We start from the raw sequence: 5,441 nt of genomic DNA, 5'->3' as shown, positions 1-5,441 counted from the left end.
CTTGGAAATCGACTTCCACAACTGGAGGATTGTGCCCTTGCGAGAAGGAGGGTGACTCAGGTTCAGTCAGGTGTGTTTAAAGTTCGCGGTCCATGTTATCTGGAGATGTACTTTTGTTGTAGACCTTGCCAAAGGAAGGACGGGTTAAAACAGACCCTAAGAGCATGGTGCCTGGAAGACTCCAAGTTGTTCACTCATTATGAGGGGGACAGCTGGAAGATCGTAGAGGCTGGGTTGCTCGAGTTCGAAGGCAAGAATGTGACAGAAGGAGGTGGTGCCAGGAGGTGCTACCAAAGATGGACCTGTGTACCAAGATGGTGTGCTGAAGCGGAACCAGACCTGGTGGAGCAAGAGCCACTGGATGAAAAGCCAGGAAAAGATTTCGACATCGAAAAGTTCCAGAGGACTACAACCATGGAGTTACTGGAGCATCTTCATCGACGTGTTGGCATTGGGCCGAGATGTGTCGTTGAGAGGGGGTGTTGGAAAGGTCACCTCCCCATCTGTAAGCCCCCATATGAGGAGAGCGTGGGGGAGGGAGACCTTGGGCAGGATGTGCCCCAAAAGAAGAGAGGGGGTACCTGGCGGATCTACAGGAGCATGAGGCGGAGCAGAGGACAGCAGTAGGGACCCAAGAGAAGAGGCCATGAGCTCATGGATGACATCAGCAACAGTACGGAACAATACGGAACTGAGGTGCACACGTGTGGGCAGACCAGGGAGCCAAGAAATAGCGCAGCATAGTGGGGGTCTATGGGCAGGTATACAGCCTGCAGCAGGGTCTCCAGCAGCAGCAAAGGGGAGCCTAGCAGCAGCCCAAAAGAGCCTGGCTAGGGTCCTTATATAGGGCTGGTTGGGCTGAGCCAACCAGGTCTGTCCAGTCGGCCCATTTAGGGCTGGTTGGTTGGACTATTTGAAAGGGCCTTGGGGCCTATAAAAGGAGAGGCACTTGCCTCATTTCATATCCAGCAGCCAGCAATCCAGGAGGCAGAAAGGAGCAGCAGGAAGCCACCCTCTGGGCCTATATCCAAGAGGTGAGAGGGTGCTTGAAGGGCTGCAGACTTAGCTCCAGGGAGAGGCTGAACCTAGACTGTCTTCTAGGGCAGAAGGTCGCTGCGATCATCATCTTCTAGAGTAGCCGTTCACAAGCAGGTTGGAGCAGTGGAACAGCTATCTTGGGGCCTACATTCAGGAGGACCAAGGGGACCTGTGTGCTGCAGACAAAGCTTGGCAGGGGCTGCCCACCTAGGCTGATTCACAAGCAGTAAGGTGGAGAAGAACACACTAGACAGAAAGTCTACAGACGCTCGAGGTGGAGCACGCGGGCTCGAGTCTAGAGATAGCCAGCAGATAGGAGAAGTACCTTGTCGTAAGATCAAAGGACCACACCATTGGTGGGACTTTGGATCCATCTCTTTTGTATTGTGTCCATAGTTTTAGACGGAAATATATTATTTTGGTGGTTTCTCTATCTGGCTGGTTCATTGTCTATTGATGAGTCTACACATCTATTTTATGCACATAAGTTAAGAAGTTTGTGATTCCACATCCCACACCACACTGTGTGAGCTCCTGGGCATTACTATAAGTCTTCCGCTGTGTGTACCCTCTGTTGGGTAAATTCTAACACAAGATTCCCTGGACCTTTCAGCTCGTATACCATTAGCTGCACATCCATCTTGGCCTAAGGACCTTTGGACCTACTAAGACATTCAACAACAAAAAAAAGACATGCAAGCCAAAAGAACTGTTTGGCCCAACTAAAACATTCCATCTTATCCTCCAGTAACGGAAAAAGAGTATTTGTTAAGGTAATAAGATGACGTTTAAGCTGTTGATTCATGACCATAATATTCATCATAATCCATTACAAAAGCAATAAGGCTAAGGGAACTCACCCAAATGGACTTTGCTTGATGCTGAGAAGCTCAATGTCAAACTGCTTGATGTAGATAAACAAGAATTAGATGTATAATTAAAGAAATCTGCAAGAAAGCTGAGGTTTTTATAGTACTACAGTAAAATAATCCAATCAAAGGGCAAAAGAATCCAGGACTACCTCAAGGGTTGCATTTGGAGGAATTTCTTGTATACCTTTGTTCCCATAGGCAAGCTCAGGAGGAACAATAAGCAAGCTCAGGACTTTGTATGCCTGAAACCACTTTGACCTGTGCATCATACGAAACATGTATATCTCGCAAGACGACTATTTATAAGGTCCACTCACAGTGCCACCAGTTACTCCCAACCCTTGTCTGCTTGTCATGAATGTCACACCCTTCCACTTGGCTACATAATGTACCTGCCAAATATTTCCAGGCCTCCACTCAGGAAATATGGTTGAAAATTAAATCCAATATCTACCTGACACCCAGGATTTTGCAAAGCCGCCCTTAATATCAGAACATATCTGGTTTCAGCTTTAGGAGAAAACAATGCAAGACTAATACTTGAATCTTTCTAACTAAACTTCACGTTTCAATGGGTCATAGGCATCTCACAGCAACACGAGAACCCTTTGCAGCAACAGCACCACCTCCAACTTTAAGATCATAATACCTAGAAAACAAAAAGGTAGGCCACCTTCAAATGTAATATGAAAGGAAAATGAATGTACGAACCCCAGTTTTCATTGATTACTCCGCACTCCTCAGGACTAGTAGGAATTGGACTTTTCCACCTAGGTTCACTATGTCTATTGAGTACAATGTCCTGATTGATCTCTCACATTTATTCAATGTGGGTTACAAAGCAGTCCATATTTCTAACAAGCACATCATGCATTGAAGTGTGTCCCACTTTGAAAAACTGCAAGTGTGTCACACTATGAAAAACTGCCTGGATTAAAATGTGATACTTAAAACAGTTCATTTGTCTGAAAAGAAAATTATAATACAGTTATAAGCAAAAGCAAATTATCCCCAATAAGAATCAATAAATAACAGCAGTTTATGAAACTTCGTGTATAAATTAAGCAGAATCAACTAGATAGGTTACCTACTTGAGACCGTTTGGAAGAGTCTTGTACTCACTTTCAGGAACTTTCTCCCCCCTGAGCTGTCACAGGAGAAACAAGCTATGCTGGGGAAAATAAAGGAAGAAAAGAGACATGCACAAGGAGCTAGATCCTCTGCTATAAGTACAACACACAATCCATCAAAGAAAGGGCTTCTTACCGCTCGCCTGCTGGTGGACACAGCCTCTACTTTGTCCTCAGCTACCAATCCTATCCATGACAACTCTTCAATCTCTCTCTCTCTCTCTCTCTCTCTCTCTGTGAAAACCCAGTGTCTCAAGAACTAGGATAACATCAGTTTTATGTGACCATTTCATCTAAAACAATGAAGATCTAACATGAACGCAATACATCACGAAATTGGATTGCAATTTGGATCAATGAACACCCTACATGAGAGCAATACACCATAAGATTGACAAAGATAGAAGAGGTAAAGGATGCCAAGAAGAAGACAATTGCTTACACAAGAGAAGGCGAAGCACTAATCACGGAGAAGACAAGGAGGCACATGTAGCATAGCATGAGAGACAAACAGCAATGACAAAAGGATTGCACTCTGCTCCAACCTGCTCCACCATTTCGTTGGAGTGTTGCTGGACTATGGGGTAGGTCCAAACTTTTTACCCATGGCCTACCCTTTGTCTGCCCCCAAAACTCAGCTGCCTTTTGACTCCAGGTTTATGGAGGCTGCCGATAGGTGGTGGATAAAATAGCACAAGGATGGGGTGGCTCCAATCACCTAGGAAATTTTCAAACTAGAGTTCCGAAAACAATTTCTGCCTTGAGATGAGCTTCTAGAGCATGGGATGAGTATAGGTATCTCAGGCAGAGGAAATTATCAGTAGCTGACTATATTGATAAATTTCAAGAGACATTTATGAAGATCCCTTGACCTTTACCTCGCTTGGTTCAAGTCAAAGATTATATACTTGGGTCCCATGATTGCCTATGTTCGACGTATGGAACGTTCCAAGAGTCCATTCTATTCTTTTGCACATATGTAACATGTTTGTGTTTCAACAAGTTTTAAAACCTTGTACAAGTACCCACTCTAAAATATACCTAGATGAATCCAGGAACATTCCCAAACTCATCCTCTAAAACCACAACATAGTGCAGTTTCAATCTCACGATAGTCACTCATAAGATTGAAAACCATAAACTCCATCACGCATAGCAGGGACTAGCTACTATGACATCCTCACTGACGTCATCAGTGCCCAACAGTGGGTGTAGACCATAGTATAAATATATGCTCTCACACTACAGCTGCTTGTGATGTCTAGACGATTTCATTTTAGCCTCTCCCAAATGAGAATCTAAATCTAGCTGATAGGGCAACGCACTAATTAAGATAGAAAGAATTCTCGCAATACCAACAGGCTGCAACTTGGACGAAAACCTCACAAGGTGAAACTTGCATGTCCGCTAATATGGCAGAAGCATATACCTAGATGAATCCAGGAACATTCCCAAATCCATCCTCTAAAAACACAACATAGTGCAGTTTCAATCTCATGATAGTCACTCATAAGATTGAAAACCATAAACTCCATCACACATAGCAGAGACTAGCTACTATGACATCCCCACTGATGTCATCAGCGCCTAACAGTGGGTGTAGACCATAGTATAAAAATATGCTCTCACACATACAAATCCACACCCCCTCACATACTTGGGCATCCATTTATACAAAGTCTTCGTACTGAGTTTTTGTCGGCACTCCGGAGGTGAAGGGCAAACTCAGCCATGATAAAGGCTAGCACTAAAGGAGAAGGCTAATCAAAAAGTAGTCCAAATCTCTTCATTAAAGCTACAACTACTTGTGAGCTCTAAAACTCTAAAATCTGTTCATTTTTTTGGCTATCGAACGTACACCCAAATTTTTTTTGTTCTTTTAGTACCGCACTAATATCGAACGGTACACATCATACGCGATCGAACGTGTCAACCATGTACTTGGCTTGCATGATAGAATCAAAATGAAACTCGGGGGAAAATATGCCAACACATTGGATGATGCAATAACAATTACGTTGAATTATGAGGAAACAAGGGGTAAGGCGAGTGCTTTTGCATGCATGAGAACTCAATTGGTGTTTCCAAAGAAGACAAATTTTGCAAAAAAGTTTGTTGGAGAAGGTACAGTGCAGCAAACTGGCAATCAAGCCAAGCAGGCTAGGATAACTGGTAGTATGTCACAGCCAAGCCACCATATAGGGGTCTCCTATGGCATCCTGGGCTTGGTCAAAGTCTTTCTTAAGCCGAAGGAGAAAGCAAGGAAAGATGCATTCAACTACATTTGTGGAAGGGCTATTGTCGGAAGAATATCGCATGGCTGAAATAGTAATCTCAGAATGTGATGCAAAGGTGGAAGAGAATCCAAAATGAGGATCTTCAAATTCAGCTAGCAGGATCC

At 43.9% G+C, this 5,441-nt stretch overlaps 1 pseudogene; it reads right to left on the bottom strand.

Moving 5' to 3' along the window:
* Nucleotides 1-1,894: 1,894 nt before the first annotated feature.
* On the bottom strand, nt 1,895-3,647 carry LOC147897927 (peptidyl-prolyl cis-trans isomerase FKBP16-4, chloroplastic-like; annotated as a pseudogene).
* Nucleotides 3,648-5,441: the final 1,794 nt, after the last annotated feature.

Source organism: Dipteris shenzhenensis, chromosome 10 (assembly GCF_047967505.1).
Source record: "Dipteris shenzhenensis isolate YYH24624 ecotype China chromosome 10, Dip_SZ_1.0, whole genome shotgun sequence".
Classification (NCBI taxonomy): domain Eukaryota; kingdom Viridiplantae; phylum Streptophyta; class Polypodiopsida; order Gleicheniales; family Dipteridaceae; genus Dipteris; species Dipteris shenzhenensis.
This window is presented reverse-complemented; position numbering and strand designations above follow the sequence as displayed.